The following is a 15,211-nucleotide window of genomic DNA, read 5'->3' on the forward strand; positions in this document are numbered from 1 at the left end:
TATACAAGGAGAAACAAAGACGTCAATCTTGATAACATATAAAATACATTCCTATGATTGACTTTGTAATGTATACGTTCATACACATGTATCAGAAGGGAATAGAAAAGAAAATAAGAAGAAATAGAAAGAGAGAGGAAAAAAAACGACTGCATGGTAACGCCAATAATAGTTTCGTGTGTAACATTTTTTTTTCTTTCTTACTGAAGACCTTCATTAGAAAGATATTCTTTAAGCCGACGTTTAGAAGTCAACAATGAACCAGAGTTTCTGATGCTTTCAGGAGTGTCATTCCAAACTTTGGTGGCAAATAGTGTGAAAGATTTGAAAAATAAATTAGATTTGTGCGTTTGAACGGCGAGTGTTGTATTTCCTTTAGAACGGGTATTTAGTGGGTGAGTATCGTCGACAAATTTAAATTTAGAGGATATGCGAAAGTTATTATATATATATTTGAAAGTTTATAGTAAGCTTTGGCTTTCATTCTTAATTGGAAAATTTGTGAAACAATTAATATACTTTCAGTTCCAGTCTTTCTGTAATGTAATGTCTTAAAACAGGGCCGGATCCAGGGTTTCCTAACGCGGGGTGCGCCAATAACTACCAGTACATTTCAATTAAATTTATTTTTTTAAAAAATGCCTTTATGCATCTGTGGTGTGTATGAGGAATTTCCCTGGAAATATTAAGTGTCTGTTCTCGGTAAATCCTTTTGCTTCAACCTTCAGAAAATTGACTTAAACTATACCTTTTTGCAAAACTCCGCTTTCTTTTTTAAGCCCGAAACGGGAACTTGACATGAAATTTTCGGAAAGTATTGCTATTTTCACTGCTAGCTTCTCACTTTAGATAATGTATATTCACAACGGGAGGAAGGGGGGTGCGCGTGCTCTGGTGCAGATCCCCTAAATCCGGCCCTGTCTTAAACAATACTTAACTTGCAGAATGTCGTCCAACCTAGCCATAATATCCATCGGGAGAGAGTTAAGTTGAAAAATTTTCTGCAGGAGCCTTGAAAACTTACGAGCTCAAGATATACCTATCACGTCTAGGTTCTGCTGCCCCCACAGCTTTTATTTTCTAGATCCGCCACTGTTCCCAGTCACCCCGTGAAATTGTCACTGCTGCAAATGTACACATAAGCTCAAGATATACCTATCACGTCTAGGTTCTGCTGCCCCCACAGCTTTTATTTTCTAGATCCGCCACTGTTCCCAGTCACCCCGTGAAATTGTCACTGCTGCAAATGTACACATAAGCTCAAGATATACCTATCACGTCTAGGTTCTGCTGCCCCCACAGCTTTTATTTTCTAGATCCGCCACTGTTCCCAGTCACCCCGTGAAATTGTTACTGCTGCAAATGTACACATAAGCTCAAGATATACCTATCACGTCTAGATTCTGCTGCCCCCACAGCTTTTATTTTCTAGATCCGCCACTGTTCCCAGTCACCCCGTGAAATTATCACTGCTGCAAATGTACACACAAGCTCAAGATATACCTATCACGTCTAGGTTCTGCTGCCCCCACAGCCTTTATTTTCTGGATCCGCCACTGTTCCCAGACACCCTGTGAAATTATCACTGCTGCAAATGTACACATATGTTTTGTTACTCAAACTACAAAGGAAGCTCTCTCGTGAATAAGAGGTTAGCGTACGCGATTTTGGTGTGAGAGATTCGGGTTCGATTCCCACCGGAGCTCATGTGCTTGGGATCCCACGTTAAGCTGTAGGTCCACATCCCATATAGTATCGCTGCTGAACTGGACTCTAAATTAAAAATCAAATCAAACTTTAGAGGTTGCAGTCACTGAATGATTTTAAGATTTTTATTGTATTTAAAGAAAACTGTGGGATTGCAATGTCTTAATGTACGAAGATAATACAGTAAAACCTCTGATTAACACTGATGGAACGTAAATATGTATTTGTCTTAAATGAGAGGCATCCGTTGCAGATTAGGATTAGGAATTATATTTCTGGGTTTTCGGCATCTATGGTCATGTTAGCCCATCATGTATGAGAGATGACGTCCCTTGGCGATGACACTATCCTAGGATAGGGAAGGAAGGAAGCGGCCTAGGACCTCTGTATTAGGTACCATCCAAGCATTTGCCCAGGTGTGAATGAGGAAAACCCAGGAAACCTCACTCAGAATGACTGTCCTGAAAAAGCTTTTATAGTTTTCCGACCGAGTGTCTCCAACGGGAATAGAATCCGGGACCGCTCGTACCTGTCCGTTACAGAGAAGTCACACAAAATTAGATTATTTACAGCCTCAAAGCTCATGTGATAAAAAATATGCAGTATACAGAAAATACTTCGATATAGGTCTAAATGCTCCTCAATGTTCGTGTTACTGGGGAATGAGTGGAACCCCTTCCTTAATAAAGAAGCAAAAGTATCGTTGGTGATGTGTTTGTATGGGCGTAAATTGCAAAGTATTATCTTTGTATGATAATTTCCTTCAATTACAAATCATTGGTCTATAAAAGTCCCTTAATTTTCTTATTGACTGTATTGGAAATGAAAATAGCTCAACGAGAACATATAACATTACATGTAATACTGAAAATTAGTTAGAACTAAACAATCATGATGGTTTATGAATTTCTTTTGAAAAAAAAAAGTATGCCATGAAATCCTGCGTATACCATTTTCTGATCGAAATTTGCTTATTAATTACTGGATTAGTTGAAGGAATCATTTGAAGATTTATTTTCAAATTGCAGAAGATATTTTCTGGCTAAAGATAATCCCTTTCCGTTATGAAAATGTTACTAAAACCATTAGGGGGAAAACAACTGTCCATCTCAGTGTTTGAGAGTCTCCGCAACGGGGAAGGTTGTCAACCCTAATAATACATATACTTTTGCCGGGACAAAAAGTTGGTCCGTATTATGCAATTGTCCGTTAAGGTTAGTTTATAGGGTCAAGTTTTGCCGATAGATGTCACTACAGTCTTCGTATCTCTCTAGTGTATTTTTCAACTTTCTCAAAAATTCAAAATTTTTCTTACAAGTTTCAACCTGCAGACTTCAAATTTTTACAGAAGGAACTTTATAACCTATCGAATGCAACAATCCGTGCCGATTTTCTATTTAGAATTCTCTTTATTGTTGAAATGGCTTGATTGTTGGAATGGATATCCAAACCTTTAACAATGGAACTATTTCAACAATGAAGAAAATTCTAAATAAAATATCGGCACGGATTGTTGCCTTTGATAGGCTATGAAGTTCCTTCTCTAAAAATTTGAAGTCTGTAGGGTGAAATTTGTAAGAGAAATCGTGAATTTTCGTGAAAGGTGAAAAATACATGGGAGAGATACGAAGACTGTAGTGACATCTAACGCCAAAACTTGTCCCTTTAAATCATCCTTAAGGAAGGTTTTAAAGTAGGCGTATATAGGCAGGCTTTGTAGAATAGTGGTGTAAAGTTCTAGAGTAGTGAATCTCAAAGTAATTGGTGCTTGATTCCAAATAAACCCAGCTGTATTGTGGGAGACTCGCTTCTTCACTAGAAAGTGACATAATTTCAAAACTAGGGGCACGGTGGCTCCTTGGTAGAGCACTCACCTCTGGTGTGTGGGGTCTCTCGTTCGATCCCCAGCCAAGTAAGTTCCCTATCTTTCTCGAGGTAGAGTCTACTTCCGTTTCCTCCCACATTCTCATTCCACAAATTCTGTTGTCATCACTATCATTTATCATTTTTCTCCTTTAGCTTAACGAGCATAATATGAGACGTTAAACCGAAAAAAAAAAATCATTTCAGTTTCCATTTCATCACTGATTTCCATGAGGTTTTCAGCAGAGCAATTTGGTTTTGATTTTAACTTCCCTTTCAGCAGCGAGATTATATGAGACGTGAACCTACAGCTTAACGTAGGATCCGAACCACATGAGCTCCCGCCGGGAATAGAACGCGGGTCTCCCAGGCCAAAGATGCGTATGCTAACTATGAACCCTTATTGAATGAAAATAAGATTGTTATTGACTAATGAAGGATCATCGATTAGCCTAATCCTAGTTTCGCCTAACTAGTTAGTTATTTAACACTTTTATGAGAGATAAATAATGATTTGTGTCCGCTGTTTTAGGCGAAATAAGGATCCTCGTCTGGCCTAATCTTCCTTACGCCTAACCAATTATCTAACACTTTTATGACAGAGAAGTAATAAGATTTCTGTCCGTCATTTTAGACCAAATAAGGATTCTGGTTACGCCTAGCCAATTATTTAACACTTTTATGACAAGGAAGTCATAAGATTTCTGTCCGACATTTTAGGCGAAATATGGATCCTCGTTTGGCCTAATTCTCTTACGCCTAAAATTGCGGACAATAAAAAGAATCAACTAGAGGTAAATTACATGAGAAAATTCTCTAGTATAGATGTGAAGAATTAAGAAATGCAAAATATATATTATTACTATTGATATTATATTAAACGTTGTCAGTATTTTTATGGTTCGAAGCTAAGAGAGGCGGTGGTGATATAAAGAACACAATTGGCGCTATAAAGAAAGTGAAAGAAAAGATATGAATCCTAAAATAACCCTTACACATGATGCATGTGATGTCTACTTGAGCGTACTATTTCATTCAATTCAAACGTTTTTTTTTTTGTTTTTTTTTTAAATTCTTTTAGTGACATGATTTCCTCGTATAATGTTCCATTATAGATCTACTGTAAAGGATTTTTTTTAAACCAAATAAATTTCACACCAAATAATTTTAAACCAAATAATACAGTATTTCTCAGTATTTGTTCCAATCTCAGAAATGTTTGAAGTAAGTTACTTCTAGATAGCATTTTAAACTTTCTCCCTGTAGAATGTTAATGAGCTGAATACATATTATGTATAATTATAACGTTTTATTTTATTGATAAACTAGCATCAAATACCCGCTTCACTGGGTTAAAGTAAGAAGAAATAGTAATATATTTCGTTAGTCAGTCACTTTTTACTATTTTTACTATTTTACATCACTCATTTTCGATCACTTTTATATTTCTCCCACTTCTCCTTCCCACATTGTGCGGTTGAATTTGAATGTAAACGACAGCAAAAGTGTCACTGTTCATCTCTGCGACTCCAAAAAAACTATGGATTCGACACTGATATTGGTCATTTTCGATCATTTTTATACATCTGCCTCTCATTCTCCCCTTCCCAAGTTAAATTTAAACGGGATCGGAAGTGTTACTGTTATTCCCAGTGACCCCGAACACTATGCATTCGACACTAATACTGGAAGGTTTTGATCATTTTTATGTATAACCTTTCTTTTCCCCCAGCTGCGGGGCTGAATTTGAATTTAAACGGCATTGGAAGTGTCACCGTTATTCTCAGCGGTCCCGAAAACTATGGATTCGGCACTAATATCGTTCATTTTTGATGATTTTACATATTCACCTCTCCCATGTTGCGGATCACGCCATTGGAAGTGTCACTGTTCATCTGAGCGTGCCCGAAAACTATGAATTCGACACTAATATCGGTCATTTTCGATCATTTTTAAATGTCCCCTCTCTTAAGTTGCACCGTTAAAGTGATATGATAGAAACCATGCCAGAAACCATACCAGAAACCACTTTCATTTTCCCTTATATATTTACATCTCTTTCTGCCCTAAGTTCTACCGTGAAAGTGAAATTATAAAATACTTTCCGGGCTCGAACCTCATCTATATTGAAAATATGATTGAGATTGGACTGGTAGTTCAAGAATTATTAAGTCACTTGATTTTTATTTATCTACTCCAACTCTCCCTCCACTACTTAGCTCCTGCAAAGTGAAATGATAAAAGAAGACATCCCAGGCCCAAATCTCACCTATGTTAAAACTTTGATGTAGATTGGTCGTTTGGTTCAAGAGTTATTAAGTTCTGTTCATTTTTTATAATTCTCCCTCTTCCCCCTCCCCTAAGTTCTACCGTCAAAGTGAAATGACAAAAATACTCACAGGGCCGAACGTCATGAATGTTGAAAATTTGATGGAGGTCGGTCGGGTGATTCAAGAGATTAAGAGTCACAAACATAGTCACTTTCTATTTTATAATATAGATTCCAAATATTTATTTTATTCCACTAAATCTAGTACATTTTCAAAACAGTTACTGTTAACATCATTAAACACTTTGTTATTACTTTTTTTTTTGGGGGGGGGTCATTTCTACGAACAATTCTTTTTGAACCAGAATACACATTGCATCAACAGATTTGCACTTTCCTTTCCTATCGAATGAGTGCTTTTCTCAGATTATTCATTTCTTCATTCCGTTTTCTCATATTATAACGAAAAGAGCAAGGTGAAACGTACTGTTATTTCACCATTAAAATTGCAATATTTTCTTATAAACCGTTTAAAATTTTCTATGGAAAACCTATGGATAAGATTTTTTCTTTAATTGAACGTTTTTTTTTTTTTTTTTTTTTAATTCTTGCATCTCTGATAGGAGATTATGCTGACAGTCAGTGGAATCAGGTCTACGTTTCAGTATTTAAGCTATCTCCATTTTCCTTCATTCCATATTTTACACTCGAGCTTCAGTCTGTACTATTTTCTGAAGAACTATGGTTTTATTTCACACGTTATGCGTAAGTTCCTCGATACCTTTATTAAGATGATAGGTCGTAATCCAAAGAATCTGTCCGCTCGTAATCTCTAAAGAGTTTTTGTTTTCAAAGACGAAAGGCCCTCATGCTAAAAAGAATTATTTATAACTTATGTTATCGAAAATTGAATACAATTTTACTTGCGTATATCTTTTTAAGTTTGAGTTATTCTACCTATATTCTACAGGGTAACCTGAAAGATGTGAAAAACTCCGGGAGATAATTCGTGACATCAAACTAAGATAATTCGTGTCCTCTTGCATGTTGTCGGATTCCGCTTCCGTACGAGTGACAGTGGTGCTAACTTGGAATCAAAACTCCAATCGTCACAATTGGATCGGTACAGAAAGATATGCACAAACTGCGGGAAATGATTCGTGACACCAAAACTAATTAAATGTGGCTATGCATATTAGCAAAATGGTACATTAGACAGTTGCGCACATACAGATAGTTTGTGCACATCTTTCTGTTCCATTCCAATTATCAGGATTCGATTATCGATTCCAAGTTAGCACCCTTGTCACTCGTACGCGACGCGGAATTTGACAATATGCCAGAGGAGTTTTTGTCTTCTTTTGGTGTCGCGAATCACTTCCCGGGGTTTATGCACATCTTTCATTTTCACATTGTATTTACTGGTACTCAACAAAATGCACACATAAAAGAAATTATACAAATTCTTTGAAAAACATCAACATGATGGCCTTACAAGTTTAATACATTTCATATTATTATTATTAATAATAACAGTACCCTCCACACTCCCCTGCCATTGCGCTTTGCTTCGATACTTTCCGCAGTCGCTACTATCCCTATCTCTACAGATAATCTATCGTCTTTCTTTGTCCCTATCTATCTGTTTTCGACATTTTCTTAGCAGTTGAGGCGAAGTTACTAAATTTAGTGTGGTTCTTTTTAGCTAATACCAGATCGTAGTTTGCACTCCCAAGTTTCTTAATTATTTTTACAGTTTTTACTTTGCACCAGATTTAAGGAACTTTAAAGAAAATCGCATGTAACTTACAAACGTAATGATTTAGAACACTGTATTTTAAACATATAATAGCTAGATATATAAGAAAAACATTAGTACAAGTTCATTAGTAAACATTCAGTATGACCATAGTTATTGATAGAGTTCTGCGTGGATGTGGATATCCGCATCAAAATGGGTATCTATGGATACATATTTCTTTTCTGTGCGGATAAAGTTTGCGGATATGGCTTCCTGCATCTTTTCCCTTACTAAAAAAAAAAAAAAAAAAAAACCGCTATGAAATTTGTGATAATAGTGGAAAGAGCACTAAGAAACGTTTGTTTTGAATTACATTTTAAAACTGGTTGAAAAATAACTAAAATCAAAATAAGTGTGTTTGAAACTTGTGACTCAGTGACAGCCAAAGGACAAGAAATGACACGAGAGAGTTGTCCTTTTATTGCTCTTTTCAATATTTTTAGCAGCCGTTTTGTAGATGAATGACATCTCTCATCTAAACAGAACGAAACAAATCCATTCACTACTCCTCAAGTACCGCTTTGAATTGTTTTAAAAATATTTTTGAAATCATGATTATTATAGAATATGTAAGTTGTATATATTAGCTATCTCATTATCTGCGGATCCGTGTGCGGATAGAGATGCTGCGGAAGCGGTACGGATGCGGATGCGGTATTTTATATCCACGCAGACCTCTAGTTATTGAAATATAAACTTTGGTGCAAAGTAACCAGTAGATGGGGATACTTTGCACAACATATATATATATATATATATATATATATATATATATATATATATATATATATATATATATATATATATATATATATAAAGTATGTTCAACATATGGGCATAACGTTTCTGTGCAGTGTTTTCTCTTCAGTATTTATACATTACAATTCCTAGAGAAAACTGCATGCAGTCTACAAATATTGATATTAGAGTGATGGCACTGATACCTTTACTTAGTATGAATTATAGATATTTGTAAAGAAAATTATGTATTTTCTGGTACCGGCACAAGAATTACATTCTGATAGTTTAGCATATGCCTTACAAAGTGTCAACTTAGGAGAAAAAAAAATAAAAAAAAACGTGAACTGATTTGCCTTGGTTGCTCTTTATGTCCGAGAGTATCACCCCAAATGTAATCGGTGGAATATTTACGGGGTTTGGGGTTTTCAGGCTGAAGCCCACACAAATTCCATGATTTCTTTCTTTTTAAAAAAAAAAAAAAAAATCTAATGTTATACCCTGGCCTTCGAACGATGATTTCTGACAGCTCAGCTCGCGAGGACAACTGAGGAGTGCGGTATTGCCATGTGTTTCTCGCGCAAGAGGAGAATCGTCTGCTTCCTCGTTGAGAGTGAGAGGGGGTGAGTGAAAGTTTGGCAATGTACGATGGTTACCATGGAGCCGCGACAGGTTCTGAGCCTAAGGTTGGTTGACCTGCTGTCTTCTACTCGCTCGCCATGGCCTTGTGCAAAGCTGTCAGAGATCATCGTTCACCGGCCAGGGTATAGTCATTCCTGTGTTATAAGCTTCAATCCCCCCACCCCAAAAAGGTCTAGTGATTTCTGAAGAAAACGAAACTGATCTGAGTGAAGCTCCTCTCAAAATAATTTTCTGGATCCGTCACTGCTCGTAATTTATTTTCCAACAAGAAATCCATTCCGGCATCTACCCAAATAGGAAATTTACCTAAAATTAGAAGACAGGAGGTACCAACAGTAGTAATTTCCTATCTAAGGAGTTACTTTGGACTGGTGGGAAGTAATCCCAATTAGAAGCTGAAACTGTCTTCTCCCAATTTTATCTCTTTTATGAATTTAAAACGTTTCACACTTCTATTTCAACTATTTCTTCAAAGTCCCATTATACATAGTAGTATTGTACGAAACTGAGTTATCTTTGACTGAAATTCTTGTAACTGATATATTTCAAATTTTGTCGGTCTTTACAGAGACTGCTTTCCATACCTCTAGCCAATATACAGTTACGAGAGGTTCTATCTGACGGTGGCTGTTGAAACTTTCTCTTTATAGCTCATGGTTTTACCGACAGAGAACTGTGTAACTCTTTTCATATTTTGTGCAAAGTAACCCCGTCTTACGATATTAGATTTGATAGACATATTCATACATAAGTACACACACGCAGAATTACACAGGTATACCATAATTGTACAATTACTTTTATTATACAATAACTTTAAATATAATAGATACGTTTTTACATTTTTGAAAGTTCTTTATTAAAGTTCTAATATGATTTTCTTTCTGTCCTTTCCGGAACTCCAGGATGGATTTTCTTCTTTCTTTCTTTCTTTCTTTTTTCTTTTTTCTTTCTTCTTCTTTTTTTTGTAATTTTGAACATAACTGTTCCTCTTTTGCACTTCTTTTCACAAACTATGTTGGTCACTTTTAACACTGAATTTCGAACTTTTAACTCACTTCTTCATACTCTGTCACAACCAGATTTCCTAGCTGGCATTTTCTCACTTTTACCTTTTATTTCATTTCTTTGCACTAGCTTTTCCATGCACTAGGTACACTGACACTTAACACTTAACACACTACAAACACTTTAAGAAATCAGATCGGATTTCCTGACTTATATTACGATCATCACAAAAATACACATTCAAAACACACGCTTATTATTTTGGCTGTACTTCTTCTCAATGCATTACATTTTATGCTATATGAGGGCGATTCAGAAAGTAATGCCTCCAAGCCCACCACTTGACCAATAGTTCTGGAAACATTTTGAACTGGTTATCATTAATGCACTGATGTCTATTGTCTCACCTTCCTATCTATTCTCATTCCAGTGTAAAGGAACAATCTATAACATATAGTGGTGACGTCTGGTTGAAACAGCAAACTGTCATTGAATTTCTAACTGCAGAAAGTTGTGCGCCCAGGAACATTCATCGCCGGCGACAAGTCGTGGATATACCATTACCATCGTCAGTCGATGGAATACCGCCACACATCATCTCCTTCACCACAAAAGTTCAAAGTTGTCCCATCAGGATGCAAAGTGTTGTTGACATTCTGCCTCATCCTGCTTATAGTCCGGATCTTGCGTCCTGAATCACCTTAGTGGCCAACGCTACAATTGTGACGCCGAGTTGAAAGCAGTGATTTGACAATCTTGTCGCCAGCAGCCATCACAATTCTGCGCCGATGACATGAAGTACCTTGTTTCACGTTAGCGCAAGTGTGTTGTCCGTAATGGGACCTATGTTGAAAACTGATCCCACCATTTGTAGCTGACACTGATACATGTATCAGTGCTATCTGTTAAACAGAAATAAAGGTATCATCTTGGAGGTATTACATTCTGAATCACCCTCTTAGATGTTTGACTGAACTGAATTTCCTCGGCTTGTCTTTGTGTGCAGAGCTTCAGTATCTTGTTGGTACTTTCTTCACATTCCTTAGGAAGGTTTCCATCTCTGATTTGTTCAATAGAATTGTTTGTTTCAGTGCCGCTTTCCATTTATTATTATCTTCTACCAAATCTTTAACTATGCGTTCAAATATTATGTGTTCTGCTCTTTGTTGTTCTTTGCACTGATATTCTTTGTCTTCTCGTACTCCTGTCTTTCTTTAAAGGCCCCACAAGATCCATGACCGCTTATTACTTATACCATTCTTCTACCAGGACTAAATTTATCCATCTTCAGTCTTCCTTCCACTGTTGGCAAGAAATAAAAGACTCGTCTTGCTTTTATTAAATTTTCCCATTCTTGAGACTACGGGCGTTGTTCTGTATGCTCCCGTTAATCTCACCAGTATTATACTTTGCACGCTGTCTAATTTTTATTTTTATTTTTGCATTCTGCCTAGGGATGCGCACGAGACGAGTCGAGACAGAATTTTCCAATAGAGAAATATATATTTTTCGAGTCGAGACATCACTTTTACAGCACATTTTTGAGACGAGACAGCCACAAATCTTGTCTCGTGCGCATCCCTAATTCTGCCTAATTGTATGTTCCCATATATTTACGCCATATCCCACTATTGATGTTACAATTGCCTTATTTTACAATATTGTTACTCATAATGGTTTTATATTCTCTGTTTGCTACGGTGATAACCTTATTCATAGTTTTCTTTGTCTTTTGTGCTGTCATTTCAATATTCCATTTCACGTCCAATCATCGACTAGATATTTAAATGTTTTTATCTCTTTGTATGCATTTACTTTCAATTTTTGTTGTGGGGTTTCTTTCTAACTTATTACATCAAAGCGTGTATTTTGTCTTATGTTTTGAAAAGATTAACTTGTTTCTTTTACACAATTTCTCCACTTTCTCCTTATCCTTAATTTCTTTCTCTTCTAGTTATCTTCACAGATTTCCAGTAATTACAATAACCACATCATCTGCGCATCCTACTCATGGGCGGAGTTAGGAATTGTCTCCTGGGGGGGGCACGGTAAATACAAATGAGAATTGAAGGATCTTATAAATGGCGTTTTTATTTTTTGTCAAAAAGTTGGGGGGCAATGACCCCCATAACTCCGCCTATGATCCAACTACTTCTCTAGTTCCTCCATTTGGACCAATTTTTCCAAATATGGTTGTGTTACAATGTCCCAGAAGATATTGCCAAGAAGATGCCCAGAAGATGTTCCCAATGTTCCCTCAACCAGATCTCTGGAGACGTCCTTCATAGTAGTTTTCTCTATTTCATCTCAAGGGTAAGCATGTTTAACCCTTCTATTTTTGCAGTAATCGATCATTCTATCATTCAGATATTTAGGAATATTTAATTTCTGCAAGTTCTCAAAAAGAAATGACATAAAAATGTCGAAGGCTCCAGATTTATCATCATGATCATCAAAAATGATCATTATAAATTTTTCATTTAATGCTCGTTCTTTTTCATGATTTCATCTAGTATATTTATAGCATCCTCTATAGACTTATCTTTCCTGAATCCGTATTGTAGATTAGAAATTTTGTAAAACCAACCTGTCTTTTAATTAGGTAGGTTTTTGCATTACTAAATTTTTTTCTATAACATTTATGACGCAAATTGATCTGTAAGATTTAATTTCTGTTCTGTCTTTATCCTCTTCCTGTAGAAGAATTATGAAGTTTGATGTCTTCCATAGCGTTGTTGGAACCCTTCTTTATTGGAAACAAGCGTTATGTAATCTACAAAGGTAATGGATCCAAATTTCTTTATTAACTGCAAATATCTCTTATCTTATGTCATCTGGACCTGGTGCTTTTTTTTCTTTTTAAGTGTACGAAATATTCTTTTCCTAATTCATCATTATTTATATAGTCTATCTATTTTCCATTATCATTAATTGTTTCTTGGATCTTCTTTTTTAGTTTTGAATTTTTATCACTATCACTTTCTTCTCGGTCATCCTATAATAGTTTGTTGAGAAATATTGGTACAATTTCTTCCCAGTCTTTCGAATATTTTCATCTTCTTCCCTAATGGTTCATAAATTAATTGGCTTCCTATTTTATTTTATTTTATTTTATTTTTTTTATTTATTTATTTATTTATTTTTTGCATAGCTATTTTGTATGGTGGTTTCCATGGATATATTTTCAAATTTTGCTTAATAAAATTCTCCCGACTTCTTAGTTTGTATTCCGAAAAACATTTTGAAAATTTTGTTTTGCTGTTCTGTATGTAACAAGTCGTATTCTTCTAATAATTGGATCGATTGCGTGCTTTTCTTTGTGCTCTGGACATCTATGCTCCTTAGCCGCTCTAATTTTAGATGCAAATTTTTGGTTTGCAAAAGTTACTTGTGTGTTTGTTTTTATTGGTATCGAGTATTTAGTCATGTTCCGTATTTCATTTTGTACATGTTTTGCCAATTCGTCTATATTTGGATTTTCATTTATTTCTGGTAACTATTATTTTCCAATTTTTCTTTTCAATTGTATCTCAGATAATTTTTTTCCATCAGTTTCATCATCTACTTTCATGTTCCAGCTCACAATAAATACAGTTATTTGGTGATCATTTAGAGTGCAATTGACAAGAATTTACCAATTCTCTAAACGTCCTACTATGTTTTCTGTTGAAATCGTAATATTTACATCACTTTCTCCATCAGCATGACCTCTGAATATTGACGGATTTCCTTCTTTGTTTGCTACTTATAAGGTTTGCTCTTGTAAAAGTAGTTCTACTTTTTCTCCCCTTCTATGCAAGGGCGCCCATCAGTGTGGACAGGGTAGGGCACTTGCCTCCTCCTAGAGGAAATTGTACTTGGGAATATCGAAAACCCAATAGAATTTTTACATTAGTTACAACAAAATTGAAACTATATTTGAAACGTCGCTTATACTTGCCCCCTCCCCTTGGAAACCAAAACATGGGCGCCCTTGCTTCTATGTGCTTCTGTGCTACACCAAAGGACTAATTTAGCATTACTTTGTGCACAAAAGATTATTCTGAGATTATTTAAATAGATGTCGCTTATGTTTTTAAGTTTAGTTATGAATGCTTCAGTTGCATTCCTATATTGAAAATAGCAGTTAACTAATACAAAATTTAGATTTTTCGATTTTATTTCTACGCACAAAGTTCAGGCATCACATAGCTGTCCTATTTTCGTTTCTTTAATATCTCTATTAAATATTTTAATTGTGGCTTTTTGGTCACCTTCGGCAATTGTTGTTGATGTTATGGGCTTGTTCACAAACGCCCAACCTGTACAGTACGGTTCTTGGAAACATGGCATATCAATTTGCAGATCTTCCACAATGTTCATCCATCACTGGTGTTGAGGGCATACCATTTATTTGTACCTAGGTAGAAATCTTATACTTGCAGATGTTAGGGATAGTATACTTTGGCGTAGCATTGCAGAGCAAGTTTGGATTAACAGCTATGCTCCTATGTGCTAGCTCAAAATTTTCATAAACTCTTTTTAAGTCTAATGTTCCTTTGCTTCTTCCAAAAATTCAATCTACCAGGTCATGTAATTGACATGATCTGATGGTACATTATTTGTTCTTATCTTAATCCTGTCTACTTCAATAATTAAACATATTTTGCGTTTCCCTTTCTCGTTTAAATTCCTGGTAATATGCCTTAGGGATGTTGTGAGTACTTCATTGCATTTTTAAGCTTTCTAATCTTGAGATTTTAAGAGTATCTTCGAATTCACTACAGATTTTTAATTTTCTTACTAAATTATTGTCTCATGTGCCTTTAGTACTTAAGTGTTCCTCACCACTTCCAACCTATTTTCCACAGATGCTTTATTTTTTTCTTTCGTCTGTATTTCTAGTTTTTCCTCATGTTTTCGTCAGTCATCCTTCGTTTACACACAATTTTTCCTAATATTAAAAGAGTTGGCTTGCTTTCATTTGCAACAGAATTATTTCTTTGATATCATATATTCTCTATTGTCATTTCTTTAATTATTTTCTCTTCACTTCTCACCATTACATTATGTGTTATTTTTATCAATATTGATTTCCTTTACTGCTAAGTTTTCCTGTTCAGATGTTGCATTCGAGCTTTCTCTCTCTTTATCCACGCTAAGCACACTGTATTTGTCTTCTCTTTCGTCTTTTACACCATCTT

Source organism: Thermobia domestica, chromosome 4 (genome assembly GCF_964235325.1).
Source record: "Thermobia domestica chromosome 4, izTheDome1.hap1.1, whole genome shotgun sequence".
In the NCBI taxonomy this organism is placed as follows: Eukaryota; Metazoa; Arthropoda; class Insecta; order Zygentoma; family Lepismatidae; genus Thermobia; species Thermobia domestica.